We start from the raw sequence: 12,233 nt of genomic DNA on the forward strand, positions 1-12,233 counted from the left end.
AGCACTATTAGAAAGACAATCAAGTCACTTAAATCTGCGAACTATTATTGACGTAGTTAAAAGTATACCCCCTCTGAATGTGATGAGACTTTCTTCAGAGAAGACACCCATGAGCATACAATATTTACAAATAAAGTTCCATTTATTTAAGTGGGAACTGAAGTCACTAATTTATGACTAGATAAAGTCCAATAGTAAAATATAGGCAGTCCTTGAGATATGACCACAATGGAGCCTGCCCATTACACTTTCATGTTGCAATGGTCATTAGGTGGAACATTTCATCTAATAAGCCCCCACCCCTGCTTGCCCCAATGAATTGTTAAATTAATGCCTGGTCATTAAGGGGGTTCAGGGTACCTCAGGGGTGAGGGAGGCCCTTGGAGGCCTAGCACAGGACATCACCCCCCTGCCCTTCTAAGCCCCCCCCCCCATTCCAAGATACCCTGTGCTCCACTTCTCAGACCTTGGCTTCCTCCCATGGGTCTTTTCCCACTCCCACTGGGTCTCTCCAGCCTTAGGCCTGATTCTTATCCTACCAGGCCAAACAACCTCCTCCTCATTTACCTTTTGAAGGGCTCCCGAGTCTCCTAGAATGCTGGAATGAATTGCTTTTCTGTGCAACCGCAAGGCGCAGTTCCAGAAGTGGCCACCATTTTATCCTGCCTACAGATGGTGGACACATTCAGGTTTCCATTGCGTGGCCAAGGGACAAACTGCTTCATTTTGCTGCCTTAGCAAGGTCTGCATGGTACTGCAAAAGCTTTTTCAGAATTGTACGGACTGTGTTAAGTCGGTAAAATGAAGCAGTTTGCTTCGTGGCTGCCATTTTGTCTCTGCTCACAAGTGAGTGGGAGAAAATGGTAGTCATGTTTGGGTTATTACCACCACCCGGCCAGGGGAAAAACTGGAATCTTCCTTTTCTCCCTGTTGCACACAACATTAGCAGTTTCTAAAATACCAACCATAACTGCACCTGTACTAGCATCACATTAATTGGATTTTTGGTTGCATTAAACACAACCTGCTATCAATTTGTACTAAATTGAATATTACATTATTTGAATTTGTATTAATTGTGACCTAGCTGAAAATTATTTCGTAGTTCATACTCTACCATTTATTAAGAGTAAATACTCGCAACCTTTTAAATGTTTGAGAAAATGCTTCATTTACTGTTAGATTGGATAAGGGATAGGCACACACAGGCTTAACGGTAACAACAGCTCTTTATTAAGTACAACAGGTGAGAACAATCCAGTGAAGGTTGAGTCTGACAGCAGCCCTTTTATAGGGAGCTGTCAGACCCTTTGACCAATAGGATTAAACCTCTGTTCCTGCCGGAACAGAGGACCTTGGTGGAAATCACTGTAGTTAGAACAAGTATCTAACACCCCTCCACTTTTGGATGGAACAATCCTACTTGTTATGTAGTCACACAGGTAGGCGGGCTTTGGGGTAGCTCTCCCAGATCTGCGCAGTTCAGTAGGAGGGGTTTCCTTGGACAGGTCGGACAGACCTGTTTGCTCCGCAGCTCCACTTGGAAGCTCCTGGAAACTTTCACAGGCATCAGCTGGAGCTTCTAGAGCCGGTTCGCTTGGAGCTTGCTACGGGCCTGCAACATAACCAGATAAATTTCCCGGTACCCTCGGGCTTGAGCTGGCCGTGGAAGGAGTGAGTGTTTGTTCCGTTTGGGTAGAGCTTTGGCTAACTTGTGCAGGAGTAACCTCTGGTTGTCTAAGAGTGGAGTTGGAGAGGCATCCATGGAGTTGGTCAATATGCCTTCTCCAATTCCTACCGTCCTCGAGCTCTAGGAGGTAAGAGCGAGGGCCGGTGATGCCTATCACTGTGGCAGGAATCCACAGTTCCCCCGGCGTAGTTGTGGGCGTATACCAAATCCCCTACGCTAAATGTCCAAATCTTGCTTGTGGACTCTGGGGGGATTGAGGCAGAATAATTGGGGTGTAGCCGGTCTAAGTGGGATCTTAGCTGGCGACCCATGAGAAGCTTGGAGGGGCTTCTCCCTGTAGTGGCACTGGGTGTGATGTGCTGAATTAGCAAATAGTGGTCAACCGTGTTTGCCAATCTCCCGGGCCTATCCTAGAGAGGGTCTCTTTTGCAGATCTCACCATTCTCTCCACCTGACCATTGGAGGTCAGATGGAATGGCACGACCAGGGCATGTCTGATTCCCTGTGCTGCTAAGAAGGTCTCGAATTGCATGGCTGTGAATTGGGGCCCGTTGTCAGAGACCAAGACGTTGGGCAGGCCGTGCATGGAGAAAAGTCTCCATAGCACCTTGATGACTACTTCTGCCATAGTGGAGGTCATCAGAAAAGTCTCCATAGCACCTTGATGGCTACTTCTGCCATAGTGGAGGTCATCAAGACTACCTCTAACCATTTCGAGTAGGCGTCCACAACTACGAGAAATGTCTGTCCATGAACTGGGCCAGCAAAGTCAATGTTTACCCTAGACCACGGTGCTTAAGGTCACTCCCACTCCTTAGCAGGCGCCTCTCGGGGAGCTGGTGTGGACTCCTGGCACGGTGTGCAGGTAACCACCCATTCTTCAATCTCCCTGTCCATGTTAGGCCACCACACGTAACTCCTAGCCAAAGACTTCATCCTGACAATTCCAGGATGCCCTACGTGTAAAGCCTCTAATACTGCATTTTTGGCCTTCGAAACCCCACCCCTTTGCAAAAATGGCCATGCATAACCTTTAGGAGGCTTCCAGAGTGTTCCTGGGGACTGGGGAGGGCAAAAATGAGCAAAAATGGACTGTATTTTGCTCGTTTTTGCCCACCCCAGCCACCAGGAGCACTCTATAAGCCTCCTAAAGGCTATGCATGCCTTTTTGACAAAAAGCACATTTTCACGAAAAATGGGCCATTTTTGGGAGGTTTGCAGAGTGCCCGGTCGCTTGTACCAACCCCTGCAGTCTAGGTGGACAGGTGCTACAGAGCCAGGGCCTGCGGCTGATGCTTTGCAATGCAAGGTCTGTCACCAACAAGGCCCCCCTCATTAATGAGTTGATCTCAGAGGGGGAGCTAGACCTTGCAGGGATAACGGAGACCTGGTTGGGCCACGAGGGTGGTTTACCCCTCGTGGAAATGTGCCCACCGGGTTTTCGAGCATTCCATCAGCCTCGGGCCCTGGGTAAGGGTGGTGGGGTGGCGGTGGTTATGCGGGAATGTTTAGAGCCGAGGGAGTTCACTGTTCCTCAGATACCCGGGTGTGAGTCCCTTGGTGTGAGCTGGGGCCCAGGGAGGCAGTGGGGCTTGCTGATTGTATACTTGGCTCCTCGCTATGCATCAGCAGCCCTGCCCGAGCTCCTCGAGCTAATCTCAGCGACGGCAGTTGAGACTCCCAGACTTTTGGTCATGGGGGACTTCAACTTGCCGTCAACGGGAGCGGCTTCCGAGGTGGCTCGGGAGTTCATGGCTTCCATGACGGCCATGGACCTGACCCAATTAGTGCAGGGCCCCACTCACGAAGGGGGCCACACACTGGACCTCATTTTTGTATCTGAACAGTGGACGAGTGATCTGGGAATAGGGGATTTAGTTATCACGCCCGTCATGGTCAGACCACTCATCCCTCCGGCTGGACTTCCCTGGCGCTATCCCCCACCGCGAGGAGGCGGAACCAGACTCTATAAACTGGTACCGCCCCAGGCACCTGATGGAATCTGATAGATTCCTGACGGAGCTTGGGCCAATACCTGTAGCCTTGTCCCGCTCCCGTTCCGAGGACCTAGTGACTGCCTGGAATAGGGCGACGACTGGAGCCTTGGACCGGGTTGCGCCTTTGCGACCTCTCCTGCGGCATCGACCCACCCGGGCTCCTTGGTTTACTGAGGAGCTCAGGGTGATGAAGCGCCACAGGAGACGTCTAGAGAGCAGGTGGAGATACTCGCGCTCCGAATCTGACCGAACACAGGTAAGAGCCTATTTGCGGACTTACCTTGTGGCAATAAGAGCGGCCAAACATAGACATTGTGCTGCTCTTATTGCGTCCGCGGATAACCGCCCTGCCGCCCTGTTTAGGGTGACTCGCTCCCTTTTATCGCAGGGGGCGCGGGAGACACCCTTACAGGGTAGAGCAGAGGAGTTTGGGGAATATCTTCAGGACAAAATCGATCAGATCCGGAGCGGGTGGACCTCCGTCAGTGGACCAGACGAGCCGCCAACAGCGAGTCTTGAGAGACCATTCTGGGAGGAGTTTGACTCTGTTGCCCCCGAGGATTTGGACAGGCTGCGTGGACGGCTGCGACCCACCACTTGTTTAACGGACCCGTGCCCCTCCTGGCTGGTACTGGCAGCCTGGGAGGTGACACGAGGCTGGCTCCTGGGCCTGGTGAGCGCCTCACTGAGTGAGGGATACTTACCAACCGCCTTGAAAGAGGCGGTGGTGAGACCCTTGCTCAAGAGGCCTGCGCTCGACCCAATGGAGCTAGCTAACTATCGTCCAGTCTCCAACCTCCCCTTCTTGGCGAAGGTTGTCGAGAATTTGGTGGCGCAGCAGCTCCCACGACACCTAGACGAATCCGACTATCTAGACCCACGCCAGTCTGGCTTCCGACCCGGGCACAGCACTGAGACAGCCTTGGTCGCTTTGGTTGATGATCTCTGGAGGGCCAGAGATAGGGGTTGCTCCTCTATCCTGGTCCTATTAGACCTCTCGGCGGCTTTTGATACCATCGACCATGGTATCCTATTGCGCCGGTTGGAGGGGATGGGAGTCGGAGGCACCGTTTTGCGGTGGTTCGGCTCCTACCTCTCCGACCGGAAGCAATGTGTGTTGACAGGGGGGCAGAGATCGTCCCTGAGGCCACTCACTTGTGGGGTGCCACAGGGGTCGGTCCTCTCGCCTCTCCTGTTCAACGCATATGTGAAGCCGCTGGGTGAGATCATCCGTGGTTTTGGGGTTGAGTACCATCTTTACGCTGATGATACTCAGCTGTATATTTCAACCCCAAACCACCCCAACGAGGCTGCCGAAGTGATGTCCCGGTGTTTGGAAGCCGTCGGGGTCTGGATGGGGGACAACAGACTCAAACTCAACCCCTCCAAGACCGAGTGGCTGTGGTTACCGGCACCTCGGTTCAGCCAGCTGACTCCATCGCTGGCCATAGGGGGCGAACAATTGTCCCCTGTGGAGCGGGCGCGCAATTTGGGCGTCCTCCTTGATGCCCGGCTATCAATGGAGGACCATGTGGCAGCCGTGGCAAGGGGGGCGTTCCACCAGGTTCGCCTGGTGCGCCAATTGCGCCCCCTACTGGACCGGAGTGCCCTGCGCACGGTCACTCATGCGCTGGTGACGTCTCGCCTGGACTACTGCAATGCCCTCTACATGGGGCTTCCCTTGGGACGCATCCGGAGACTGCAGCTAGTTCAGAACGCAGCCGCGCGGGTTATTATGGGAAGTACACGTTACTCCCACGTAACACCTCTCCTGCGCGAGCTGCACTGGCTACCTGTGGCCTTTCGGGTGCGTTTCAAGGTATTGATCACCATCTTTAAAGCGCTCCATGGCAGAGGACCTAGTTACCTGCAGGATCGCATCCTACCACACACGTCCCTGCGACCTATCCGCTCACACAGAGAGGGGCTCCTCCTGGTGCCGTCTGCTAGTCAATGCCAGCGGGCGACACCTAGGAGTAGATCCTTCTCTGTGATGGGCCCAACCCTCTGGAATGACCTCCCCCCAGACATTCGAACTACCACCGACCTCCGTTCCTTCCGGCAAAAGTTAAAGACTCACCTGTTTCAATCAGCTGGCCTGGCACTTTCTTAGTTTTACCTCCCAGGGATTTATTTTATTTTAGGGTTTGGGGTTTTAATTGTGATGTTTTAAGATTAGAATTATTTATTTCTTAGTACAGCCTATTTCCCCCTCCAAATGTATCTTAAATGTAGTTTAAATGTATTTAATTATTATGAATGATTTTATTATATTGACTGTACACCGCCCCGAGTCCCTTTTTGGGAGAGGGGCGGTCTAAAAATCTAAGAAAGAAAGAAATAAATAAATAAAAAAACTTTTTTTTAAATTTGCTTCTTCAAAATCTTGGTGTGTCTTATACTCCAGTGCTTCTTATACTCCGAAAGTTACGGTACATTCAAATGTTGGGACTATCTTTTGAAACTGGGCAATCCATGTTCATTTTACTAAACTGAAAGGTGGCTTCCACTTTCCAGTGACTACCACATATGAAACAAACTCCAACCTGCCAAATCATGGAATCAGAAGACTAGCTTTGTGTGTGAGTAATGTTATCTTCTGTATCTACCTGAATTAATGATACCTTCATACAATTACTGCTACAATTCTTCAGGCTTTTCTCCATGCTACTGGCATATAGGAACATTAAGATTCTGTAACTAAAGATGTTTCATGCTAAGCTATTACCTAGCAGATATTAGGAAGACAAACATATTTAAAGCTAGATGTAAAAAAATGGAAGAGAACATCTGGTTTAGAGCCTATTGGCAAGGATGAAAAGGGATCCAGGATTCATTTCCCAGTTTTCCATGACACCATTGCATTCTAAGTAAGAGATTTCTTCCTTCCACTCATCTTACCATTAATTAAAAACAATAACAGCACAAAAGCAATGTGCATGCCTAAACAGGATACATCATCTATGAACCTGTAATGCAGTAATAAGTGCCTAATGTCTTAAGGCCCTGAACTGAAAAAATATCTTGAAGGATGACATATCTCAATCCAATAATGCATTACATTATGAAGGGTGAAAATACAAATACTCAATAGTTTTACAAGTAAGGGGATGAGTATAGAATTCTTGTATAGAATGTGAAGGATGTGTGTTTGTGTTTTAGTTTTATAGTTTTAATTTACACTGAAGATGGCATTTAATTTTGTTGAAACTAAACTAAACGAGAGTAAAATACTGAAGGAAACATGCCACGTTAAGTTTTCCTGAAGTTCTGCCAACCCTAAAAAGTCTATTATATCATTTAACCCCCACCTCAAAACAGTCACTAGAAAGTAGTCACTGATGTCTTAGTCATATTACAGCTTGACTACTGCAATATGATGCACACGGTGGTACCTTTGAAAACTACTTGGATGGTTCAGCATGCAGCACTGCAGGCAGTGATATGCATACCTCATGGGCAGTGTCACATTCCTATGTGACACCTGTGCTTTGAGAACAAAACTGGTTGCTAGTATGTTTCCACTTATGACTCTAGGTACTGGTTAACATTTATATAGCCCAATATGGCACAGGTCAAGGCTATATAAGGGACCATGATAACTTCCCAGTCACTATAAGCCAACAAGATTGATGTGCTCCAAATTCCTTCGATTAAGCAGTGCTATTTGTTGGGATGTTGAAAGTATGCCTTCTCTTTTGTGGCATCTGCCCTCTGGAGTGAGATCACCTTGAAAATCTATGTGCCTCCCACCTAGAAAGCTTGAATATCTGGTTGTTCTCCCAGGTCTTGGATTAAAATGCAAGGAGTGTTTTGTTTGATGTGGTTTTTGTCTGTTTTTGTACAATATCTGATCCTACTTTTTCTTTTGTATAATATGTTCACTATTTAGTATATTATGAGCTGTACATTGTTGATTGGATTGTGTTACTGTATTTGTGTGTGTGTGATTAAAGAGAAAGAGAGCATGGTACTATCAATGCAGAAAACCACATAAATAAATGCATAAATAAGTAAATACATAAGCAATGCATACATTCATAACAGATTTAAATATACTGGGTAAGATACTCAGCTACTGACAAGGATAATCTGCACCACCTTTTAAAACTCAGTTTAAAGGGTAGTTTAGTTTCCCTTCTTTACTGTTCTTCTTTACTGATCCTTGTTCATGGGATTTTTCATCATCAATTTAACAGCTTTGAGTGAGCATATGCAAGAAAGGAGCTTTTCTTTTATTCTTAAAATATTGCTATAGAAAGATTTGGAAATATTCAAAAATAAGTTGCAAAGAATACTGAATATTTTTAATAAACAATCTCAGTTCTAACAATGTTTCCACACGAGACAGTAAAAATGGGAGCATCAATAAATCTGGTCGCTGTTATTCACAATTTCTACTTTTAAATGTTTCACATGTACAGAATTTCCTGTCCTGGATTTTATCTTGAATATTTCCAACATCCCTTCATATAATCTGGGGATCTTTATACGAAGCACAGCTCAACATAATGAAATATTGTGTTTTAGTTATTTATTTATCACATTTAGAAACCGCCCAATAGCTTGCCTTTTAACATTTGTTTTTGTGCTTGTTTTATAATGGAGAATTTTGTTTGTGTAAGTATGATTGGTGTTGATCTAGCACCATGCATCACTATAGGGGTGGTACAAAGAAATAATCATCACGGATCCAAATATGTGAATTATCTGTATGTATTGGATTGTATATAGGTTCTGGATATAAACATCTTGCCTTAATGCAGTGCTTCTCAATTATTTTCTGTCATGCCCCCCCTAGGAAGAAGAAAACATTTCGCGCCCCCCGCGCAACTGTAAATAGTATCATTTGTCTATAAAATTGTTATAAGTACACCTCTGCATAACACTGTATCCTTATTAACGTATAAGAGAATAAAAAAAGAAAGAAATGTGGATCAATTTACAACAAAGAATAGCTTTATTAACTGTAGCAGAAAAGATTAAAAGGAGCACAGGATTTAAAGGAACACAATATTAAAAAAAACTTTAACCTGCAAAACAAAAATATATAAAATAATTTGAGCTGAGCCCCCCTTTACGGAGCCTCGCGCCCCCTTTTACGGAGCCTCGCGCCCCCCCTGGGGGGCCCGCCCCACTATTTGAGAAGCACTGCCTTAATGGAAGAAAGTATTTAATCTAACTTTTATTATTCTGCCTTCAGCAGTGAGTATCACCTATTTCTGACCCAAATCAGAGAAATTAAAGAAGATCACATTTGGTTAGTTTAATACAAGGACTGAGGATTTCCAGAAAATTCCAAAGCTGTTGGTGAAACTCCTTTATCAGAGCAGACCTTCTGAAGACAACATTTTAGCAAACTTGATGAAAGCAGCATTGAAGGCAAACTGAATTTGTGTGCTTTTCCCAATTGAAAAGATCACAGCAGCATGCTATTGAATTGGAAAGGTTGAGGAGCTGTGTGGGAAGAGGTTTTTAAGTGATGCCTGAAACACTAAGCAGGAACTGGGAGGAAGAAGGTACAGCAAGCATTTCCTCTGGTGGGAAAACAAACGCTGATCAGCACAACCGATTTGTTGTAAACTTATTTTATTCCTGAAGATAAGAGAAAAAAATTGCAAACAGATTCTCTAAAAAAAAATGAAGAACCTGGACTTTTCAAAAATTCAGCATTGAATAATACTTTCGTAAATGCAGTATTGTGTAATTGAAAAGGATGCATTCAGAATAAATTTTAGGATTAAGCTAGCATGGTAGACCTTCATCGATTAATTTATTTTGCGTAGCAAACTGCCATTATCTATTTGCTCTCCATGTCTCTACTTCAATAAATTAAGTTGTACAAGATGTTTACTTTTAAAAACTATATGGAACTAATTATTACTCCGTTTCACATTCCACCAATAACAATTTTTAATCTGCTTTACATTCTTCATTTTCCTTCAGGCTGCTAAACATTATTTTCATGAATGGTCAGGATTTTAGTAAAGCGCATCTTCCTGATGGGCGTAAAACAACAAAAACTAATCCAGATGTTTCCAATAACATCACAGGAAAGATGTGAGAAGCAGACTGTTGAGGAACAACATGAACAGGTTTCTTCTTTTGAGACTTGAATGTTGGACAACACTAGCTTTTTACTGATAAAAAGGTGCTTTGGAGAATAGATTGACCCCCTCTTCTTTATGTCAGCCCCTCAGAGATTGGAACACTGTTATATAAAATAACAGATATATAATTTGTAGCTTTACTGGATTGCTGCTAAATGCAGATTCATTTTAAATCTCTGTAATGGACAGAATTGTCATTTATGAAGTAACTATGTGGTTTTCCACATGCTGATGCTTTTAAAAAATATTTCTTTCTATCATCTATCTATCTATCTATCTATCTATCTATCTATCTATCTATCTATCTATCTATCTATCTATCTATCATCTATCTATCTATCTATCTATCTATCTATCTATCTATCATCTATCTATCATCTATCTATCTATCATCTATCTATCTATCTATCTATCTATCTATCTATCTATCTATCATCTATCTATCTATCTATCATCTATCTATCTATCTATCTATCTATCTATATCTATCTATCTATCATCTATCTAAAAAGTATGTATGTATGTATGTATGTATGTATGTATGTATGTATGTATGTATGTATGTATGTATGTATGTTTATTTGTTCCGGCATAACTCTGGAATGCCTCAAGCAATTCCAACCAAACTTGGTACGCAGATGACATATGCTGTGGAAGAAAATACTATGGGAGTAAGACACCCCTAACACCTCTCGGGGTGTTTGTGTGTGTATGTGTGTGTCCTGGCACACAGTTTGCACAGAGCCTATCTCAGCTGCACCACGCATGTGAGCACGCCTTCTTCCGGCCAGTTGATATTTGGGTCTCTGCCATGCATGCACTGGGGGGGGGCAGGGGGAACGCAGGGTGGTACGGTGCAAGCCCCCTGCAGCCCATTTTGGCTGCAGGGAAGCATACTAGACCAAAAATGGGGTGCAATCCTCCTGCAGCTAATTTTGCTTCACATGAGGCTGCAGGGAGGCCTACTAGGCCCAAAACAGGCCCTAGGGGGGGTCATGCGCACAGGGGATTAGAATGAAAAAATACCCAGGCAGTACATGGGTCATCAGCTAGTAAATAAATGAAAAGACTACAGGAAGTCCCTGACTGATCCACAACTGAGCCCAAAATTTCTATGTGAGACATTTCTTAAGTGAGTTTTGTCCTATTTTATGACCGTTCTTGCCATAGTTGTTAAGTGAATCACTGCAGTTGGTAAGTTAGTAATCCGGTTATTAAGTGAATCTGGCTTCCTCATTTGACTTTGCTTGTCACAAGGTTGCAAAAGGGGATCACATGGCCCTAAAATACTGCAATGGCCATAAATATGAGTCAGTTGCCAAATATCTGAATTTTGATCATAAGTGTGAAAGTCACTTTCACTGGACATAAGTCACTTTTTTTCAGTGTTGTTGTAACGTCGAACAACCACTAAATGAACTGTCTTAAATCGAGGACTACCTGCAGCGCCCAACTCTGAGGGTTTGCCCACAGATTATTTTTTTTCCAAATCAAAATTCTGTGTCTTAGAGACCCATTATTCCCAATTAAAAGAAAGCAGTATCCATCAAAGATTATGAAAATGTACTTTCTGCATACTGAACGTGTTCATTAGTGGCAGACTTTAGATTCCTCATATATTTCAAAACTGGTTTCTAACCAAAGAGGAATAATAAGAATGGATGGGAATAAATAGAAGTAATGAGAAGTATAAACAGAATTAATCACTGAAGAATTCTTGGGTTCAGTCATCATTAGACCTGGTTATATTCTGATAATAACTGCCTGCTCCTGAGAGAATCTTGAAAGTATTTTGGTAAGGTTAACAGAATGTAAGTAACTGAAAGCAGCAAGTCAATGTGGACTTTTATGGCTCTACCATAAAACTTCAGGTGGTAGGGAAAAATAAAAATACTTGGGATTTTCCTTTTCCTTTGAAGTTTTATGAGCCCAAATATAAATCTATATTCTGATACTCTGTAAATCATTTGACTATAGGGAAAGCTAAGGAGACAAAGACAATAACCATGTGGGGCATACAGTAGAAATTTGTCATGGCAAGAATGTATTTTACAATACAATACAATACAATAGCAGAGTTGGAAGGGACCTTGGAGGTCTTCTAGTCCAACCCCCTGCCTAGGCAGAAAACCCTATACCATTTCAGACAAAGAGCTATCCAACATCTTCTTAAAGACTTCCAGTGTTGGGGCATTCACAACTTCTGGAGGCAAGCTGTTCCACTGATTAATTGTTAATATTAATTAATATTTTGATAATATAAACACTCTCCTGTGAAGGTTTTAGAAGAGATTCACCCAAAACTCCCAAATTTCATTTAGGCAATGATAACACTCAATACTGCAAATAGTTAAAATGGTCCGATGACTACAGTATAGTAGAAAACTAGGAAAGGCATGAAAAAAGATCTGTAAATTATGAATTACCTGCCTAGTT

The 12,233-nt window shown here is 44.1% G+C and overlaps 1 protein-coding gene across 4 annotated transcripts in view; it reads right to left on the reverse strand.

The window, feature by feature from the left end:
* The window catches only part of MYLK (myosin light chain kinase), a 199,216-nt gene that overhangs the window by 147,833 nt on the left and 39,150 nt on the right, over positions 1-12,233 (reverse strand). The window lies entirely within an intron of this gene.

The sequence above is a fragment of the Natrix helvetica genome (assembly GCF_964273705.1).
Source record: "Natrix helvetica genome assembly, chromosome: 1".
Taxonomy (NCBI): Eukaryota; Metazoa; Chordata; class Lepidosauria; order Squamata; family Natricidae; genus Natrix; species Natrix helvetica.